Here is a 23,598-nt window from a genome sequence, read left to right on the forward strand (position 1 = left end):
TAATGTGAAAACTAAGTATACGATATTTTGGAATTCTATTTAATAAGCATTTATAAAACAGTCAGAATAAATAAAATAATTACAAAAAAAATCATCTAATTATTCTAAATATAAATAAATCTAATTATCTTTATTCTCAAACAATGGATGGCACTTTTAAGGCTTAATCTTTTTAGCCATCAAAGGTTGTATGCTGGATGCTCGTGATCTTAACTAGTATTTATTTATTTGTATACTGAAGTTATAGTTTACGGTCGATCTTGCTGAATTGAAGGGTTAAATGCTCCCTAATTTCTTCTGGGATAAAAAAAAAAACTACTTATTTGTGACAAAGGTAGACTAATTCTGAAATGACTCAAAAATAAGAAACATTTCTCTAGCAGGAGAATAGATCGAATATTAAGTTGTTTCTTCCGCGGACTATATCAAGTTATTGCAAGTTAACTCCAATACCTGAAAAGAAATACACAAAATATATAAGCGCCTCCGTAGAGCAATTGGAGGAACGACGGTACGTCGCGTCCTTCAATTGGAAAGGATCCAAGTTCGATTCTCGTCATGACGAGAGGAATCTTTATATGGACTTTTTCAATCGAAGGTGAGTTAGTCGATCTCATACGGAGATAGCAGGGTTTTTTCTCCCGGAAACTCAGGTTTTTCATCCCGCATATAGACAAATCGGCCGCTCTTCAGAACACATGCAATTTACAGGCAAAAAATACTAGCTGTGGTGGTGATGGTGGTGGGCGGTGGATGGCGTTGATGTGGATGATTGGTAGTAGAGGATCGGTGTAGTGGTGAAAACGAAGAGTTGTACAGTGGGTGCACCTCCCGCGGTGAGTCTTCGGACTCCCTGGAGTGTCACGAATAATAATAATAATAATAATAATAATAATAATAAATATAAATCAAATAAATCCGCTAACAGGATGGCTATTTATACAGTCCTTGTAAAGTTTATATATTTAATAACTTCACTTCTATATATATATATATAAGAAATGAACAATCTGCCATAACAAAATTATTAATTTATTAATAATTTATTCAAGATTTAGCACATTTAATTGTAGGAATGTCAACCTTCAATCGGTCAGATATTATTTTGGATACAAAATATAGCACGATCTTGAGGTATCTCCCAAACACGTTCTGCAGTTGGGTCTGATTTATAGCACTCATCGTTTCGATATAAACATAGAACTATTTGAATGCTTACATATGTTGATCAAAAGACCTTTCTTACAGGAAGATCGTTAAGAGAACGAGGCTATGTTGAGCAAACTTCAGTCTTAACATGCCTCGGACGCTAAAAATCTCTTTGGAAGAACTCTGGACAGCGAGTTACTAAGGTGTTGGTCCACTTTTACTCATCCATCTATCGGGGAAAAAAAAATCTTCCACACTGCAGAGGAAGTAACCAAGTGTATCATCTTTCTTAAAATTGTATTGTCGAGAAGTCTTGATCGTCTCTGTTCAGAAATAAGCTAATTCTGCAGTATGTTCGCATACGCCTCACCATTCACAACAATTCTCTCTAAAAGAAGAAGGACCGAATTATGAGTGATTTTCTAAGAGTACACTTCAGGAGAATCTCTTTTCTGCTTTCGTGTTCTCAAACTTCTTGTGATTTTGTAGTGGTTAACCTTAGCGCAATGTTGCATCACTGAATAATAAATTGTCAACATATGAAGCGTTATGTTCAACTTCATGATTAAAATAATAGCTGAAGGTTAATCTTGCATGGTAGTCTTCTTGCAACAACATCTGGTGAACTTGAATCATCCATGCTCGCTGATGTAAGTTCTGTACGAATTCCTATTGCCAATAAAATCTGTCTTTGGACTGTTTGTAAAAGCTTACTCAACAAACAACACAATCCCATCGTATACGCTGGTATACCAGTTTGTGGAATATCGGAGTACAGAAAAAAAAAGTAAATAAATTAGCTAACGCCTTTTAATCCCTAATAGGTAGTAGGTAAATTTATACCCTATCCAGTTTTTGGAGACTGAGTGGGCAGTTCAATCTCCACCGGTAAGCCAATCAAAGATAGCTGGCCCATGTCTATCACTAATTATAGGCAGCCACCGATAAAGAGACCAGAAAACAAGTGCTGCCATCTCTTGGTGCCTAATCCTAACAGAATATGTTTTTGTCTGAAACAATGTGGGTACTACGGTCGATTTTCTTGAGTTTACGAGACAAATAACCCTAGTTTCCGAGAGGAAAACCCCGCTGGCATGTGCCAGAGATCGACGAACTCGGGAACGTCGAAGATAGGCTTAGAAAAAGTTCCTCCAGTCGACGACTAGACTTGAACCTAGGTCTAACTTTGAGCGGCCAAGCGCAGTGGATGCAAACGCCACTTCCACTGAGCTACACAGGCCTCAACCGGCATACAGTTAATTATTTTTTTCTTCTAGTTAGTAATTGAATTACTGTTGGAAGGCTTCTCTAAAAAAAAAGTTGTAAAATGAGTCTTAAATTTTCTTTTGAAGGCTGATATGGACTTTAGCTGTGCCAGCCTGCGAACAGAATTGATCATATCATCAGTTGAAGCTATCAGTATAGTGCAGGGACTATGTTATTTAAATTTTTAATACATTTCCTCGTGTTGTGAGGGAAAATTTGAGTATTATTGTTATCAAAATTAAGGTGAAATGAAGGGAAGTGAAAATTTTTATTAAAAAAATGTGCGTTTTGAAGTTTACATGGTTGTCCTACTGAAGAAAGGCATCGCCGAAAGTATAAAATCCTGGATACTCTGGCATTGTTCAAGAAATCTGAAGAAAGAAAGCCATCCACTATAACACGAAACTAGTCTATTTACCAGACTACGATAAGCGGTATTCTGGTAAGTAGGCTTCCGTGTCACATCCAATCAAGGAAATATCAAGAGGAGTATGACAGTTTCTCCAAATCTTTTTTATGGCTTTACTTATCAAAAGGTGAGTAATATTGGCTAGGATATTTGCTTTGCACCGAGAGTGTCGGAATCCGTATTAGTGGTCACTGAATAATAAGTTGAATGTCGACAAGCTTCCTGTTCTTTTCAAGAGAATTTTGTTGAGGACAATTTGACGAGTATGATTTTTTAATGCAAAATATGGACTTGTTTCCTTGTTAGAAGGTAAATGCAAGATGAGAATAAACATTCTGTGGGTGCAAAGTGAGTATTAAGGCGAGGAAAAAAGCTCTTCTGAAGATTGGTTGAAAAGCCTTATAAATTTTGAATAACTAATCTCACTTGTAAATATTTTAATAAAGGTTTTGCTTGCATCATTGAGAGTATTTGTAACTAGATGGGATTTGCAATAACATACTGTACCGAAAAAGGTCATCAGTGTGAATTCTATAAAACCTCTTCAATAACTTATATTCTTCTATCATACCTCTTTCGTCTATCAGTTAGTTTTTGGAGCCCACAGACCTTACATCCATTCTCATAAGAAGCATTTCTAAGACATGCAACAATCTTTGTCCCTCGTCTCTGGATCCTCTCCACCACTTCTTCATCACCAAGAAATCCACCATGACCGGATATATAACGCAATAGCCCTGATGTAGTCTTATTAATGCCTTATGAAGTGGAACTATATTAATATTTTGGAGTGACGTCACCGCAAGAAGAAAGTGGTAGGGTGGTAGAGGACCTTTCCACATAAGATGAGATGAAATAGCAAAATAGAAAAAATTCACCCCCTCGAATACTCTAATAGCATTGGGAGGTGGGAAGAGCAAGAAGAGAAGAAATAAGGAAAGAAAATAGGAGAGGGAACCAGTCTACAGATAATATAACAGGTGTACGAGTATATTACACGAAGTAAGGCATGGTCCAGCATCAGTTACCTCGGGTTTGCCAAGCCCGTACTCATTAAAGTGAGCCCTTGAGGACATCACCGAGCATCGAGGTGCCCATACGGCATCTGTGGATGTCTAGTGAACATATGAATGAAGTGGAACAATAAAGTCCCTATCCCTGCTTGTCAGTGTATTCCTCATCAATGATTTAGTTTGATGTTCTGTCTTGGAAACTTTTGCAATATGTCATCTAAACTTAAGTTATCTGTCCACAATATGGTAACCAACTTTTGAGCATGAAAATAAGCGAAATTGGGTCACATCAAAATTTAGCGAAATTTTTGGGACGTGAATCCTACATTAATCGATAGGATGGTTTATATTTAAAATATACAAATAGCAGTTTAAATTATAGTATCAAAATAATTAATATAATTTTAAACATTTATACTTACATACAATTAAAATATCCATACTTCTTAGATTAAACTTATTTATATTTATCAACAGTCGCTGCAGCAGCTTTGCTTTTTTTTTTGTCTCCTTGTGCAAACTGCAAAAACTCTTTACAATCATAAACAAAATTGATCACTACCATTAGTTCTAATTTAATTAATTGTAAGCTACTTTGATTTCTCTGATCTGTCCATTTATTGTTCATCATGGAGAACATTCTCTCAGTGTGGGCATTTGGTCAAGGATACTTCCTCGATGTTCAAAGATACTAAAAATACTTTGGCAATGAATGCAGACACAATGGCTGGTAAAAACGCAAGATAGGAAACAGACAAACAAAATCCGGAAGTGAATATCGAAAATCGCCACCAACGACTTGATTATTCTGAATGGATATCGATTATTAAAATACGGGAGAGTTGGTCACCCTAATCTACAATAACCCCAAGCCCCTTGCTTCGTCAAGTTCTTATAGTTCCATTCTTATTATTTATATGTATGCTATATATTTACATATTTGGTAATGAGGCAAACTGGATGAAAAATTCTGAATATTGATGAGACAGCGTTGTAAGACCCGAAACTATTTTATTACGTTAGGGCTAATTATTAAAATTTTGGGGAGAAACCACCATTTATTTCGATAACATGAATGCATGTGCAGCTGCCTAGAGAGGGCAGTGTTTATTTTAGAAAACGTAGCGTTTAGTGGAAGTAACGATAACATAAAATATCACTTAAGAAAACCTATTTGCTTTCTCTCTTTCTGTAATAAGCAGTAACCGGTAGACGTCTTTATCTTACCACGGCCTGATAACTTTGTATAACGAAATACCCGTTAGTGAATGCTATCTTACCAGCTGTAATAAATCAAATTTACAGAAGGGTCAGATAAACAGGATTATGTTCTCTCCATAGACAGGTACGTAATAATAATAATAACGTTTTGAACTTATGTTTATTGATATTAATATAAAAGACGACATACTAATTACTGAAGATAGTATTACTGAAACTCCCTAAACAAAATAAGCATACTATGTTATATCGATTTAATATAAAAGTTGTATGAATATTAATATTATTAATATAAAATTATTATTATTGTCATTATTATTAAAAAATACTATTAAAAATTTTAGTTGAAATCAATGTAGAAAATGCAGCACTTACAGCTGAATTCTGTAAAATTATAAGTTGCAATCTCACTCAAGATGGCTATTGTATGTGTAAATATTTTAGCAATCAATAAATTACTATTACTATTAAAAAAATTATTGAAATAATCTTGGCTTCAATATCCACTTAATTTGATTATTATTATTATTATTATTATTATTATTATTATTATTATTATTATTATTATTATTCACAGTAATGGCACCGATAATGAACTCGGGCAGCTTACTCTACTCGTTCACCACTCTCCAAGTAAAAAACTTGGTTCTAACCCCCCTTGCTAACTACACTCTTGCTCAGTTTCCATGGATGGCTCCTAGTCCTCCCATCACCAGACCTGTTCTGAAAAATTTCCTCTGAATTAATCTTCTAAAAACTCTTCAGTAATTTGAATGTCTCAATCATATCACCCGTTTTCCACCTATCAACCAATTTCTGTAACCCCCAAATCTTCAACCTGTTATCATAAGGTTCATTCCATAGACCAGCTATCATCTTGGTCACCCGCCTCTGGATCCTCTTCTACCTCCTCCCCATCAAGAAGAAACTCAGGGGCCCAGATCTGGGCAAAGTAGTCAAGATGGGGTTTTATCAAAGCTCGATAAAGAGGAACAATAACTTGCTTATCTCTGCTCGTCAAATTATTCTTCAGTAACCAGGTGATCTGATGAGCTGATTTAGCCACTTTTGCTATGTGCTTCCTAAACTTCAACTTCCTATCCACCAACACACCCAAATCTCTGACTTCGTCAGCATCCTGGAGTACAGTTCTACCAATGTGGTACTGTATACTGCTGCTAATTTTTTCACCCCAAAATGCATAACCTTACACTTTGCTACATTAAACTGACATCCATCCTCATTAGCCCAGACTGCCAATCTCTCCAAATCATCCTGCAAAATTTTGATATCATGTGCATTGACTGCTGCTCTACCCAACTTTGCATCATCAGCAAATAAATGAACTTTGTTAATTTGTTCATTAATGAACAAATTAAATAGAAGTGGTCCAAGAAGAACCCTGCGGCACACCATTAGTAACAGGCCTTCTTTTGGACTCCACTCCTGAATAAACTACTCTCTGATATCTCTCCATCAACTACCCTCCTATCCATCCCCATATTCTGCAGTTTACTGATTCGAATTCCATGTGGTATCCTGTCAAAGGCCTTAGCAAGGTCCAGCAGTATCACAGTAAACCCATTACCCTTATCCAGTTCAGCTGTCAATGTGTTATAAAACGTGAGCAAGTTACTGAGGCATGATCTACCCTTCACAAAACCATGCTGTCCTCCATACAATATCCCATTTTCATCTATCCATCCCTGTATTTTGCTCTTGACTAATATCTCCAAAACCTTGACATCGATTCCTGATATGCTGATCGGTCGGTAAAATAGATTATAATTTATTTGAAATATGATAAAATTAAATAAAAACTTCAGTGTTCTAATTAAATCAGTTGAATACAGTAATAATAATAATAATTTTTTTCACAATAACAAGGTTTATTATCATACAAAGTATCTATATATATATATATATACAATGAAACATATCTTCATATTTTCTGTACAGTAGAAAGATTCAGCACAAAATGCAGAATACATTAATTTTTTTATAAATATGAATATACATTTTAACTAGCTAAATATTTATACATTGTATACACTATTACAATACAGTAATACACCACACAATTCTCTAAACAATTCAATAATAATAATAATAATAATAATAATAATAATAATAATAATAATAATCATACGTATCAAGGATTTAGGCCTAGCATGGCCTGTTCCGGCCTTAGAAGTCATCGTTGAATCGTTTAAGAGGACGTCCTGGTTTTTCTTTTTCCTAATGGCTTGTACTTTAAGGCTTGTTTTGGTAATCTTTCTGTTTTCTTTCTTTGAACGTGTTCCATCCATTTATGTTTATATTTTTTAACTTTTTCTATTACTGGTTCTTGGTTTAATTCTTTCATAATATCTTCGTTTCTTTTGTGATCAAATAGGGTATACTTTGCAGTTTTTCTCATAAACTTCATTTCTGCTGTTGTTAATCTTTGTTTGTCTTTTTGTTTTATTGTCCAGATTTCGCTTCCATACATTAAGACCGGTAGGGCTAATGTATTGTATACTTTTAGCCTGGTTTGTTTTTGAACTAGGTTTGGTTTAAATATAGAGTTAATTACTCCTGTTATTTTTAAATATTTTGCAGTTTTTACGTTTATATCTTTTTCATTTTCATATGTGATCATACATCCTAGGTAGTTAAATGAATTCACCTGTTCTAAGATCTTGTTATCTATTACTATTTTAGTTCTTGCTGGATCTTGTCCTTCAAAGGCCATAGTTTTTGATTTTTCTGTTGATATTATCATACCATAATCTTTGGATATCTCATTTAGATTTAAAATAGCTTTCTGTAAGTTATCTTCAGAATTTGTAATTATTATTTGGTCGTCTGCAAAGAGGAGAGGGTTTAAATTAACTAGGTGAAAGTTTAATTCCTTGGTGTAAATTTTTACTCCATTTTATTATTATTTCATTTAAGTAGATATTAAAAAGAGTTGCTGAGAGGGGACATCCCTGTCGGATCCCTTGGTTTATCTCTCTTGTATATGATAGCTCGTGATTTAATCTTATTTGTATTTGATTATTTTCATATATACTTGGGATAGCTTTTAGGATATTATTTGGTATTTGTCTTTCTTTTAATATGTTAAATAATATGTTTCTTTTAACTTTGTCAAATGCTTTTTCAAAGTTCAATAAATGCAATATGTGTTTCCAAATTATATTCTCTTCTTTTCTCTACTATTAATAAAATTAATAGTAGAGAAAAGAAAAGAAATATTAATTTTCTCTACGATCATGTATAGACCCAGCAAAAGGCTGGGTCTATACATGATCGTCCTTTTCTAAATCCATTCTGTACCTCTAGAATAAAGTTTTCAGAATATTTCATTAGTTTGTTATTTAAGATTCTGCTGTATATTTTGTAACAGGAATTTAGTATACTGATACCTCTATAGTTTTTAGGGTCATCTCTATTACCTTTCTTAAAAATAGGAATCACAATTGCTTTTTTCCATTCTATTGGGGGGATACCAGTTGAGTAAATTTTATTTAAAAATAATAAGAGTCTTTTTTTGAATCTTGTTCCTGCGTATTTATATAGTTCTGAACCTAGCTTATCTTCTCCAGGTGATTTTCCGTTTCTTGTTTCTTTCAGGCTGATTTCTAATTCTTCTTCAGTTATTTCCTTTTCATTTTCGTTAATTGTTTGCCAGTTGTCTTTTTTAAAATATTAGTCTCTCCACAATTCTGTGTAGTAATTTAGAAATTCTTCTAATTTCAATTCGGTGTTTAATTTTATGTTTTCTTTGGTATCTGCATTTAGGTGTTTCAAAATCTTATATACATTGGGTCTTATTTTATATAAATCATGTTCTAAATTAGAAACAAATTTATTCCATGATTCTCTATGTCTTTTTCTGACTTCTCTTTTAGCTATGGCTCTTATTCTTTTATATTCTATTTCATCTTCTAATCTTTTACTGCTTAACCATTTGTGATAGGCTTCTTTTTTCTTTTTAATTATTTCTTTGATTGTATCATCCCAGATCTTCAGTTTTTTTCTTTTATTGAATTTTTTGGTCTTTCCTAAGCTTTCATTTGCTGCTGCATTTAGTATCGTTTTTATATTAAGCCATTCTATTTCTATTTCTTCATTTTGTTTTATTTTATCTAGATATTGGTTAATTCTTCGTTCATATAACCATTGTACATTTGTGTCATTCAATAGTCTAGTTTTATAAGCAAATGTTTCAATTTTTCTTTCTGTTCTTGTTACTTGTAGCCATTTAGGTGGTAATCTTAATTTTATTTTAACAAGGAAGTGGTCACTGCTTATTTCATATCCTCTGTGAACTCTAACATCTAGTGAATATTTTGATGTCTTTTCATTTAATATGAAGTAATCTAATATTGATTTCCATCCTCTTGCTGCCCAAGTATATTTATGTATGTCTTTATGTTTATAGAAGGAATTCATTATTTTTAGGTTATTATAAACTACAAAGTCAATCAATTTTTTACCATTTCTGTTTAGAGTGTGTTCTCCATGTATTCCTATATTATTATTCATTTTCGTGTTTCCAATTCTTGCATTTAAGTCTCCTGCTAAAATTATGTAGTCATTTTTATTTATTTTATTATATATGTTTCGTAGCTGATTATAAAAATCAATATTATCCTGTTCTCTTCCTTCTTCTGGGGCATATAAACCAATTATTGTTAAATAGCCTCTATCTATTTTTATTCTAGCTTCTATTATTCTTTCATTCCATAATTTATAATGTTTTAACTGTTTTGAAAGGGAGTTATGAATCCAAGTCACGACTCCTGCTTGTGCTCTTTGGTCTCTGTCGACTCCACTGTATATCACATTAAAATTTTCAGTTCTCATTAGTTCCTTTTAATTTCTTTTTTGTTTCAGTGATTACTGCTATTTTAAAATTTCTTTCATTTAGTAACTGGTCTAATTCTATTTCTTTATATGCTATTCCTCTTACATTCCAGTTTGCTATGTGTATTATATTTTGTCGTTTCCATTTTCCTTTTCCCTTTTCCATTCCAGGGTCGTTTCCCATAGATTCAATCCGATTATCTTTTTCTGTCAGCTTACAAGTAGGATTATGTTCTCCATGTCAGGGGACTAGCCTGACGATGGAATAGTTCAGTGGTAGGGCTGCTACCTTAAGGCTTCTGAACTAACCTTCTTCCGAATTTAAACTCATATTAGGAATAAGGTATATTGAAGGGGAAAAAGTAGATTATAGAAGAAATATAGTAAGGTTTATAGAGAGGGCATAGTTGTAAGGCCAGAAATGAAAAGACCCCGTGGCCCTCGAGTACTCTAATAGCATAAGGGTCATAAAGTAAGAAGAGTTGGCTGATAAGGCCTAATAGGAAAGATTAAAGTAAGTGGATCTTCCTCAAAGTAGAAGAAGGAGAGGATAGATCCAGCTAGGGGTCCATGGGAGTGCCGCTTCCCTTACAATCAAGATGATTGCCCCTTATGGCCCTGTTGGTCCACGAGTCCTTATTCAGTATATTCGGACCACCCCACCATATACAGTATATATATATATATACACACACGCACGGGCATGTACACACACACATGTGGTGGGCTCCCCTATCCGCCACCCAGGGGACGCGCTCTCTAGGGATTACAGGGTCCCCTGAGAGAATAATAATAATAATAATAATAATATTTTTTTGATAATTTGATAATTTTATTGATTGCTAAAATATTTATACATACAATAAACATCTTGTGTGACATTGCACCTTATAATTTTACAGATTATAATTTCCAGCCCTAAGTGCTGCAATTTCTACATTGGATTTCAATTAAAAATTTTAATAATACTTTTTTGCCTCTATATTATGTATTTACAACACATGTTCTTCTAATATTAAAAATGAAGATTATACAGAATTTTTTTGTGTATATATATTTTTTTCAAAGTTTGAGAAAGAATGATTATACAAACAGATTTCTGTATTTGTTTATAAGGATTACTTGTAGATGAGTGAGGCAAGTTAATCCCATCTACTTCTTCGAAGCTTGGGTTAGCTTTTATGAAGAGAGTGGGATTTAGCCTTCACTATTTATGTTGTTGCTACTGTTTATGTATGGGATGTAGGCAGTGGATGCTAGTGATTTGTGATGTGTATATTAGTGTTAATGGTTTCTTAACTTTGTTGGTATATTTTCCAGAGTTCGTTTTTTAATGTTCTATAATTATCTACGTGTTTTAACTTTCTTGGTAGGTTGTTGAGTTGCGTGGGTATCTGATGTGATCTGACAAAAGAACCGTATGAGTTGTTGAAGGTGTGGGAATGTAGAGAGTTGTTGTAGGTCGTGTTATACGATATGTGTCTCTGTTGTTTCGATAGGTGATGGTGAAGTAATTCCTTGTTAATGTCATGTAGTGTTTCAGGTTTTTAATGCTCAGAATTCTGTGTATCGCCATGTGCTTGTCGGATATTGGTTGTTGCATGTAAGGTGTCCAGATCACTGTTGACACGATTTTCCTGTGTAATGTTTCTAATTTTGTTAGGTGGCTGTTTGATGTATTTGCATAGACTGTTATTCTATCTGAGTAGGGATTCGCAGATACCGTGATATAGGAGTTTTTTTATGTTAGATGGAATTATGTCTTTAACTTGGAAGAGTTTTGCTGCAATGATCCGGAGTTTGGTGTGTAGGTATTCTATATGTTTTGTCCATTTAAGGTGGGAATCTATATAGAGACCGAGGTATTTTGCGTGTATTACAAGTTTGATTTCGGAACATTGGCAGGTATTTTTTGTTGATAATGCAACGGTATGTGTGACAATGTATCGATAGTGATGCGGGGCGTATGATTCTTGGGTTGTGTATTATCAACATCTGTTTTTGGTGCCGTTGATTAGAATTGCGTTTTGATGGAAGTATGTTGTGATTTCATTTAGGTCTTGTTGTGCTTTGCAGAGAGCTGTGTTAATGTCTGTGTGGATTGCTAGTAGTGCAGTGTCATCTGCATATTGAAATATTTGACTTCTTATGGATATGTTATGAACATCGTTAATGTATATGTTGAATAGAGTGGGTGATATTATGGCACCTTCAGGTACACCGTGTTTTATTTGTATACTCCGACTGTGACATGTACCTATTTTTGTTGCTTGTGTTCTGTTTGAGAGGTAGTTCTTGAACCATGTATGCAGTGTTCCTCTTATACCTATTGAGTATAGTTTGGTGAGTAGTATGTCATGTTCAAGTGTCTCAAATGCTTTGGTTAGGTCCAGCAGTATAAGGACGGCGTACTTGCTTTGGTCGAAAGCTTTGTTTATTGTGTCGGCGATGTCTTCTAATAAAGTAATGGCGCTTTTTGTTTTCTGAAAGCCGTATTGGTTTTGTGAGATTATGTTGTACTTCCGTAAATAATTCTGTAGTCTGGTGTGTGTTATTTTTCTAGAAATTTTGAGATGACTGGCAGTGGCTATTGGTCTGTAGTTCTGAGTATCGTTTCTTTTGCTGTGTTTGTATATTGGCGTAATTACTGCAATTTTTAGTTGTTGTGGAATAATGCCTGTGTCGAATATTATGTTCACGAGTTTCAAAAGTATTGGATTTATTTGTTCAAAGTGTGTTATAAGGTCTGTGAGTCTTATTTTGTCTATTCCCGGTCTTTGGTTTTAGTTGTAGGATTGCTTCTTTCAGTTCCTGTTTTGTTATTGGTGGAAAATACATCGTTTGTTGTTGACTTTGTGTCGGTAGTTTTTTGTTGATCGTTGGTAGTCTGTCCTTTTTGAGTTGTGTGATTTTGTTTGTGAATTCATGGTTGAATAAGTCTGCTAGTTCCTCTTGGTTTGTATCGTGACCGAAACTTTTAAATAAAATCTTGTGCTGAAGTTTTCTTTTTTTCGAGTTACTATTTCGTTGAGTGTAACCCATGTTTGCTTAATGTTGTCGTCCATGAATTTTTGAAGTAGTAGCGTCTTTTTACCCTACGAATTTTTGTGGTTAGTTGATTTCTTGTGTTTTTCTATAAGGTTTGTAAATGTGTATTACTGGGTGACTTTTTAAGTTTTTTCCATAGATTTTCTTTTTCGGTAATAGTATTTAGTATGTCGTCATTTATCCATGGATTGTTGTCTGTTCGTCGCCTCGTTTGTATAGGTTTTGTTGCTTTTTTGTATATTTCTGTGAACTTTAGTTGAAAATTCTCGTATAATGTTACAGGATCATTTATTTTAAGTAGGGAATTCCAGTCTGTATTTTTTTGTTTTACTTGGTTATCGACAATGCTCTTTAGTATGATCGATTTTTGTCGACTTTCGTGGTGGTGGGAGGGGGGGGGGGGGTAGGAAACGTAATAAAACGAAGTTGAGACAAAGTAGTGGTGATCGGCAATTTTGATGTTAATTACTGATTATGTATATGTATGGATGAGAGCCCGTATGTCGATATGATCAATGCATAATTTTGTTAGTGAGTTATTGAGTATTTCTTCTCTTGTTGTGGAGTTAATGGTAGGGTTTATATTGTACTGACTTAGTATATCTAGATATGTGTTAGTGGTTTTAGAAGCGTGGTCAAGCGTATTTATGTTAATGTCTCCTATTAGGATGAGCCTGTGTGTTGTACGAGGTTCGATGCCGCTTAGCCATGTTTCTAACTCGTGAAGAAAACTAAGTGGATTATTATCTGGGGGTGTGTATATTGTATTTATTGTGTATTTGATACTGTTGTGGCTAGTTGTGATTTCCAAAATTAGTGTTTCCTCATGTTCGAAGTGAGTTTGTTTTTCTGTCACATTGTATTTTTCTTTGATAAATGCCACAATTCCACCTCCTCTTTTGTTTGGTCTACATAGATTGTAGGTTCGATAATTATTTACGTTGTATGCGTAAATCTCTGTGTCGTTTATTGCAACTTCGGTCAGTATTAGCGCATCTATGTTTATCATGGTGTAATTGAGCTGTGTTATCAATGTTAGCCAGTGTTTTTTTTATACTTCTTATGTTTGTGTGTATGATAGTGAAGTTGGTGTTGGTGGAAATGTTGTTTGACCATTTCTTCAAAGAGTCAAAGACCTTGAAGTTTATGTTGTCTGACTGGATATGTTCGCCTATGTTTGAGATCTCCATTATATAGTTTTTAAATGAGTTCTAATCTTATTCTTAAGGATGTGAAAAGTTAGTGTTTTATATTGGTAGGCTGTATGAGTCGGATTCACTTGCAATTATGTATATTCGAGTGTTTTCATTCTTTCTCATAAATATCTGGGAGTTCTTTGTCCACAGGAACTTGTAGTTTTTCTCTGTTTTTGTCTTCCTAGCTTGGTATAAAAGATGTTTGAAGAATAGAGTCCAGTGTTCCGTTATATAGATTGGTGTTGGGAGTTTATTATCAGTTAGGATCGTTGTTCTCGGCCTTGTTTTCTTGCTGGCTGTAAGAATGGAATTTCTCAGACTTCTGTTGGTAAAATGAGCGATGATTGGTGGCGGTCTATCTTTGTTTTTTTTGTGGGCCTCGGTTAAAAGAGGTGATATCTGTGGTTGCGATTTGAATTCCAATTTTGCTGCCGATCAGTTGCATTATGTTGCTTAAGTCTTCTGTATTTTCTTTCATTATTCCCTCAATTTGAAGTTCTTTTTTTCTTTCTTTTTGTAGCATGTGCTCCATTTGACACTTGAGTGTGTTTACTTTTTTCCGCAATTCTTGATTTTCGCGCTGGAGTGTTTCTTGCGTTTCTATCGCTATCGTTAATTTCGTCTTTATTTCCCGCACGGTTCCTAACATTTCTTCAGAGGTCTCGTTATTGTAATGTTCATACCCCTCGAATTTTTTGTTAATTTGTTCCATGTGTGTATTTAACAAGTCTTTCACCATGAGTTTAAATGAATCAAAGTTATCTGTAATTTGAGGATCTGGAAGCGGCTTACCTTGATGTGCGTCGTTACTTTTCTTTGGTGTCTGGTCTTTGTTCTTCATTTTCTCACGGCACTGTTGACATCGCCATTCGGTCCGTTTCACGGCTCCTTTTGCTTTCCACAACATTAATAGAAATATCCATAATAATAATAGAATAATTTTATTTAAATATTCATGCTTTTTTCTACATATTCTCTAAAGGAAGGTCATGTTTTAGCAACTTGCTCACATTCTATAACAAGGTTACCATTGAACTAGACAAGGGAAATGGATACACCATGATACTTTTGGATTTTGCTAAGGCTTTTGATAGAATACAACATGACACACTGCTGCATAAATTGGAGAAAATGGGTTTGGGTTATACAACATTAACATGGATAAGAGGATGGCTGACTGACAGATATCAAAAAGTGGTATACGGGGGATCTGAGTCTGCAAGGTTTAAGGTAACAAGTGGTGTACCGCAAGGATCAGTGCTTGGTCCACTGTTATTCAATCTCTACATTAATGATATTGGGAAGGATTTGACAAGCGACATACAGTTATTTGCAGATGATGGGAAGATAGGCAGGGTAATCATGAATGCTGCTGATATGCAGGCCTTGTAGAATGATTTAAATAAGCTGGAATTGTGGGCATGGGAAAATGGGTGTCAGTTCAATGTCAGTAAATCTAAAGTCATTCACTTCGGCATGATTAGATATCCAATGTCGTATTATATTGGTGGGATTAGGCTAGAAGAAACTGATGAGGCTAGGAATCTTGGAGTGTTAATAGATAGGAAGTTGAAGTTCAGGGGCCATGTGGCAAAGACTGCAAATACAACTCAAAAGATAATTGCAATGCTCAAACGAACGTTCACGTGTAAAGATAAGGATGTTATTTTGCCTCTTTACAAGGCCTTGATAAGACCTCACTTGGACTATTGTGCGCAGGTCTGGTCTCCTGGTTTCCGATGTGATTCTGATATATATTGGAGAGAGTACAAAGGCGAGTGTTAAAATTGATATCAGGATTGTGGAATACCGATTATGAAAACAGGTTGAGAATTTGTAGATTGCAGACACTAGCAAATAGGAGAAAGAGAGTGACATGATTGAGACAAACTGCTGAAAGGGTCATACAAGATTTCAAGTGATGAGATTTTTCAATTTATGGAGGGTGGGGAAAGGACGAGAGGGCATCCTTGGAAGCTGAGAATGAAGGCTGCCAAGAAGGGTGTGAGGGCTAGATTTTTCTCTCAGAGGGTGGTGAGTGACTGGAATGGATTGCAATTGGTTGTTGTGAGTACAAGCAGTGTGAATGAAATCAATACTAAGTATGATAGCTGGTGTTTGTGTAGTATGTGGCCTCCCTCGATGAGTCTCTGACTCCCTGGGTCTCTCTTAATAATAATGAGAGTGAGTGATTATACATACAAATTTCTGCATTAGCTTATAAGTATTACTTGTAGATGAGTGAGGCAAGTTATCCTTATGATAATCATAATAATATTTGTATTTATATAACAATAGTATTTTTATATATTACGTATTTAGTACAGATATTTGACGACAGCATGGGTTTGAGGAGTTACCAGGAGGTTAAGAAGAAAGCCAATGACAGAGCGGAATGGAGGAAATTGCTGCTGAGCTACCAGTCCCAAGACTGATGCAACTGAAAAATGTTTCTCACAACAAAAAATGTTTTATCACAACAAAAATTCAGCATACAAGTTACTGAGTACTGTATATTCGTTTATGATAAACTTGTTTGAGTGGCATATTCTGCTTTCTTCTTCGAAGCTTTTGCAGAACTTCTCTGAGGAAGATAATAGATGGCGGTGGTTTCATGGTTTTGTTTCAGTACCCGTCGCGAGCCAGGTATTGATATACATATAAACAGATATAACACACCCACACACACACACACACACACTAGTTAATTACTAAAATAATAATAATAATAATAATAATAAGCATTTTACGCACTGCTTTATTCATGTTTTTTCTGTGTAACATCACAAAAATCCTTGCTTTAGCTAGTGCATAATGAGACATTTGTTGTAGAACTACTATATTTTTTTTTAGTTTTAATTATAAATAACATGCTTAGAGGAGAGAGAGAGAGAGAGAGAGAGATTTTATTTAGCGTACAATAAATTGCTTTGTGTTTTGGGACATTAGTTAATGCTCTTTAGAAAGGTGTTTTGTTGTTGTTGTTGTTGTTGTTGTTCAGTGGGCTACTTTTTGAATTTTGATTCATCCAGGAGAATGCATTTGTGTTTTCTAATGATGTACTATTTAATAACATTAATTACTGAAATAATTTATGTATATTATTTTATTGGTAGGTGACATGCTATCTTATGCAAAAGTTAAGTCATTATTAGCATTCAGGGGTTTGTTCTTTATGTTTTTTAAGGGAAGCACGAACTTGGTGAGGTAATAAACATTAAATTTTATAGAAATATTTACGTAGTTTCCCTTTCCTAAAAAAACTGAAACACGTTACAGCTAAATTACGAGAGAAAACGTGCATGAGTTCGAATTTTGCAATCAACCCTAATTTGAAAAGATTTTCCATCTGCTGTGGATCAGCACACTATTTCTTGTCATTTTAGAAAATAAAAGCTTTGATGGGGATTGCACAGTTTATCAGCTTATAGGAGGAGACATCGACTCTTTTGTTAGCGAGTAAGTAATCACTGTAATCTTAAAAATATTCGTTTGTAATCACATTTGTATATGGTGATACCATTAATTATACAAACAATTGAATTTATTTCTGCATTCACATAATTATTGTGCCTAAATCGGCAATTGTAGGACTATGTAACTTTGTTTTTGTTCCCGAGTTCGTTGATCTTTGGCGTAGCAAAGTGTGTTTTTTTCCTTCTAAAATGAACCATCCATGCACTTTGTATGCATTCTAAATCCCAATTCTTATTAAATTCCATCTAGACAGATTTTTTTCAAGGATTTCAAATACCAAATAAATGTGTGCAACTAGCACACGATGCAGAAACACACACACACAGTATTTAGAAAAATCTGAAGAAATTATATGAAGAATCATGCAGTAATTAATGAATGTAAATATGACGCCCTTGTGAATTAGCGTAATAACCATCGTAATTAAACTGAAGTTACTTGTTTAAATATTGTACAAAAAAAAGGTACAACATTAATCATAACCAGGAGTTGTTTGATGGTATGACGTAATAGTGAAGTATAGAATGTTGTCAAAGCTCCGAGAATAACATTAATAATTTATTTGCATATATTATAATTGATTGCTTATTAGTTATAATTGTTTATTTGACTATTTAATTAATATAATACGGTATTTGCAATTTGTATACTACTTTAATGACACACACACACACACACACACATACACATATATATACATGTTTTTTTTTTTAATTTTTCTTTCTTTCTTTTTTTTTTGAAATGTTACTTTACTTTTTTTAACGTGCTTGTTGAAATCCTAAATTCCAATAGAGTATTTCCCTTTATCTTTCTCACCCCATCTATACCACAACATCAAGCAATGTAGTTATATTGAAAGGATCGTGTTAAACCAACAGCACAAACAAAACGACAGGGAAGACTACGCAATATGTTATTTACTCATATCTAACGCACTGCATGTGGTAATTTCTATTGTTGAATTGCACTGCATGGTGTAAAATAAAATACTATCCTGCCTACTGGAGGTCCGAAGTATTTTGAAAAATTCCATGGTTTGTCTCTAGACCAGGGTTTCCAAGTTATATAATCCTAATCGTCCACATACTGTAAGATAACATGACAGTTTTTGTGGGTAATTCACTTTAAAAATGGTCTAATGAATTCACTAAACGTTATGACACATCAGTTATATACACGAAATTTGGCAATTTAAATTAAAAAATTGTCAATTCGAAATAATTGAATATAATCATTTTAAATTAAAATATGTCCCCAAATATGTAAATCTGAAGTTTTAAATTTTAACATATTATATTAAATTCCCATTTGTATTAAATCTAAATTTCTATATTACATTTAAATAGTTGAAATTTAAAATATTCAAATATTTGAATTTTAAACAGACAATTTAAATATAATTTAAATAACACTTCTCGAAGACCAGAGATGCAATATTTTTTTGGAAATAAGAATTCTTTCGTTAAAATATGCCTCGATTCAAACCTTTTTTTTTTTTACTTCTGTAAGATACAGAAATTTCTGTTAATTTAAGAAAATAAAGAAAGAACATTGTTTTCTTAAATGTTAAGACTTCTGCAATGTTCCACCTTACGAATGCTATGTCAAGCTAAGGGAAGAAAGGAAGGAAGAAAAAAAGAAAAAAAAACAGAAATACGATTTGTTTCCCCATCCTTAAATGTTTTTTTTTTCCATTTTTCATTTAGTTTGTTGCATGTAAATTGCGTCCTCAACAACGAAATAGGCGAATATCAACCAAATCGAGGCGAATATCAACCAATATGTCGAGGAGCTAGTTGCCAGAAAAATATTTCTGTAAACTTACCAATTATATACACTGATGTAGCACTAATTATGCATAGTATAGTTAAGTATATGGTTGTGTAAACATAAATTTAAATAGTGGGTAATGATATCACAGAATTGGAAAGGTGTTTGAGTCCTTCCTTCATTATATCTCCCAGATTCTGTTTGTGACAGTTGAAATTGGGTCCATAGTCTGTTGACCACAAAACGACTCGCATGCACTCATCTAGGTACCTCCGCATGCCTTTGGCTGACCTCTGGCCTTACGATGGCTCGCCAACTGCAATTATCGGTTTGATGATGTCTTGCAGCCATATCTAAAAATATTGCTATCGCGAAATCTCTTGTTTTCACGCGGGACATGAAATGGAAAACCAATCCAAAATGCCTGTTTTTATGACGTTACTGATTTTCACATACCACTGTCAACGCTCTCATTCATTCAAAATTAAGTGGATATTGAATACCAGAATAAATAATAAGCTTTCATTTATATTTTATGACAACCGGACACTCAGCGTCACTTTTTAAAGTCGAGTTGAGTTTTTAATATAAGAAGAAGATTTTCCCGCATAAGCTTTTAACGATGACGCGAGATATTTAGATAAATATCTAATTTAGATATTTAGACTTTAAACTCAAATCTTCTGACATCTTGGTGAGCTTTGACGTGGTAGCACTCTTTACCAACATTCCAACACAAGAAGTTCTCCATATTTTAAAGAACAAGATTTCAAATAAAATGTTCTCTCTACTATCTCACTGTGTAAATTCTGGCTATTTTGAATTCGAAAGTAAACTTCGAATTCAAAATAGCCAGAATTTATATAAACTATATAAACAGGTCAAAGGATTAGTTATGGGAAGCCCCCTCTCTCCTATATTAGCCAACATTTTTTTCGAGGATTTTGAACAAAAGGCAATCTCTTCTTTTAGTTTAAAACCAAGAATTTGGCTTAGATATGTGGACGATATATTCCTCATATGGGAGCATGGTATTGAGAATCTTCACAGGTTTCTCAACCATTTAAACAACCTCCATCAGGATATAAAATTGACCATGGAGATTGAAGAAAATAGTTCCCTCTGTTTCCTTGATGTTAAACTCACCAAGACGCTTGAATCAATAAAAGTCTCTATATTTAGAAAGCCAACACACGCGGACAGATATTTGCATGCGTCCTCACATCACCATCCAGCGCAAAAGTTGGGTATTATATCAACTCTTGCGAATCGTGCAAGATCTGTACTGTCAGATGAAGAAGAACTAAAAAAAAGAACTACAACATCTTAAATGGACCTTTAAAAGCAATGGCTACTCTTTAAAAAGTATCAACAAACAGTTATCCCACCGTCAACGTAGCAACGTAGAGACACAGAATGACTCCAAAACACCATAGGTTATATCTCCTTGCCATATATCAGCACACTATCCAAAAAAACTGAGTAGAAGCTTAAAGAAATTCAACATACAAACGTGCTTCTCGACTCTTCCAAAAATAAGATCAAGATTCAGCATCTATAAACAATCTCATAACCTTCTACAATTTCCAGGTGTATACAAAGTCACATCTGAGTGCGGAAAACCTTACTATGGCCAAACGGAGAAATCTATTCTCCTACGTCTCGAGGAGCACCAGAGAGACATTGCTTATAAGAGAACCAGAGCAACTGCCCTGTCAGGCCATGTACTGTTTTCAATAAACAGGAACAACGAAAGCCGCCAACATGAAGTAAATTGGACAACAACTTCAAACCTACACATTTGCCATGATGAGGTAGAACGCCGCATTGTAGAGTCAAAAGAAATCACCTTGGACCCTCTTCGTATGAACAATAATCTCAGCTATAATTTGTCTGACTCTTTCAGCTCTACTATCAGATACTGGAGATCGCGTGGTTCCACACACGCACAAGTGTGCAACAATAGAACTTTAACACGGACTATAGCACAAGTTCATAATAACTGTAATTTACAGTCGAATATCATAAATTTATAATTGTATAGCTTTAGAGTGTCTCAATGTTTATTTCAGTGTCTTTTAATATCTTTCTATGTTCTTAACGCCTGATGAAGTCAATCTCGACGAAACATGTTGCGTTTTCAAATAAATCTCATTTTGTTATAATTCTCGGGTTTATAGTCAGTTTATATTAAAAATAAACATATATATATATATATATATATATATATATGTAGAAAATATTTTTACCTTGGGTATAGATATGTTAAAGATACCAAGTAATTTTAAACCTGGTTTTACTCCATTTCCCAAGTAAGCAAACAGACTAAAAGTCAAGTTTGCGCCTGCAATTGGTGCAAGTCTAACTGATCCCACAGGTAGTGCAGGACCAGGGCAACTTGTGGCAAAGGTGGAACAAGCTCCGATCACTAATCTTAATATTTACCCTTAATGCCAAAACACATCTCCAAGAAGGGGATGTATAATGTTTTGTATTAAAGGTAAGGGGCCATTACCCAGACCGGTTTCGACCTTTATTGAGGTCTCGTCAGTGGGAGCTAGGCTAGAATTAGAAATACCAAGATTTAGTAGTACAGAGCTTGTAAGTATTTACTTGTAAGTACAGAGCTTGTAAGATTCTTATTTAATAAGGTTAAAACACCTTATGGTAACTTGTTTTGGCGAAATACTTACAAGCTCTGTACTACTAAATCTTGGTATTTCTAATTCTAGCCTAGCTCCCACTGACGAGACCTCAATAAAGGTCGAAACCGGTCTGGGTAATGGCCCCTTGCCTTTAATACAAAACATTATACATCCCCTTCTTGGAGATGTGTTTTGGCATTAAGGGTAAATATTAAGATTAGTGATCGGAGCTTGTTCCACCTTTGCCACAAGTTGCCCTGGTCCTGCACTACCTGTGGGATCAGTTAGACTTGCATCAATTGCAGGCGCAAACTTGACTTTTAGTCTGTTTGCTTACTTGGGAAATGGAGTAAAACCAGGTTTAAAATTACTTGGTATCTTTAACACATATACAGGGTGTTCGGGATAAATTTGACAGTTTCGTAAGGAAAAAGAAAATCTTCTTTGTATCTATTAAATTTAATGAATTGACAAAAAAACATTACAGGCAGAGTTAATTACAATACTATCAACAAGATTTACTCAAAATAACCACCATTAGCATCGATCACAGCTTCAATTCTGCTTCGGAACCTCGAACAAGCTGATGCTACAGTCTCCCTGGGAAGGGCCGCAAAAACTGTTTTAATTTTATCCATTAACTGGGCTTTTGTATTACTGGAAGTGCGATTGGTGTCTTTTTCAACTGCGCCCCATACAAAATAATCCATGGGGTTAAGGTCTGGGGAGTTTGGAGGCCAAACATTTGGACTGGTGAAGTCGTAGAAATTTTCAGACAACCATTTTTGACTTTTCCCAGAGGTGTGGCAAGGGGCCGAATCCTGCTGCCATACATACGGCCTACCATTGGCTACCCTTGTTATCCAGGGCTTGACTACAGTTAGCAACTCCACGAACAAAGCCCGAATTCCAATGCCAGGGTTCTTCAACACCTGTTCCTGCAGATTTGCGAGGAATTCTGCTGTACGAACGCAATCAGATCGTCTGCTAGGGATCTTTCTTCTTGCTACATCCTCGTAGTCACCATTGCAAGTCTCTAGTTCATGCCTGATTGTTTTTACTGCATTCAGGGAGCATTGGGCAGCAGTCGTAATATCCTTATTTTGATGGCGGGCACGAATCATCATGATACAAGTTATTCTCTTCCATGATTCAGGTGGGTTCCAGCTATCCATCCTTTCTGACATCTTGTATATGAATGAAGAAGGGTCCAAACTTTTAAATGAAGAGAAGTGTGTGTTAATACATGTAACTTACAGAAAAATATAATTAATTATATATATGTCAAATTTATCCCGAATACCCTGTATATATATATATATATATATATATATATTTATTTATTTATTTATTTATTATTATTATTATTAATTTTATTTGTTTATTTATTTATTTTAATTTCGCATAAAAATTATTGCTGCTGAGGCAGATTAACTCCAAAACCGCACGTCTTCGAATTTTATAAAAATTCTTACCTGCTCATCAAGTGTCTGCTTTTTGAATAGTTTTTTGGTAGCGTTATTATTATTTTTAAGCGAAGTGTGTTTTGG

At 34.4% G+C, this 23,598-nt stretch overlaps 1 long non-coding RNA gene across 1 annotated transcript in view; it reads left to right on the top strand.

Annotated features, from left to right (window-relative positions):
• Window positions 1-17,349, top strand: part of LOC150108162 (uncharacterized) — a 44,483-nt gene extending 27,134 nt beyond the window's left edge. The window contains exon 3 of the long non-coding RNA XR_016548118.1: window positions 16,479-17,349. This is a non-coding gene — a long non-coding RNA (uncharacterized LOC150108162). The remainder of the gene's footprint in view (window positions 1-16,478) is intronic.
• Window positions 17,350-23,598: the final 6,249 nt, after the last annotated feature.

The sequence above is a fragment of the Typopeltis vanoorti genome, chromosome 3 (genome assembly GCF_054136105.1).
Source record: "Typopeltis vanoorti isolate ZY-2024b chromosome 3, IOZ_Tvanoo_1.0, whole genome shotgun sequence".
Taxonomy (NCBI): Eukaryota; Metazoa; Arthropoda; class Arachnida; order Uropygi; family Thelyphonidae; genus Typopeltis; species Typopeltis vanoorti.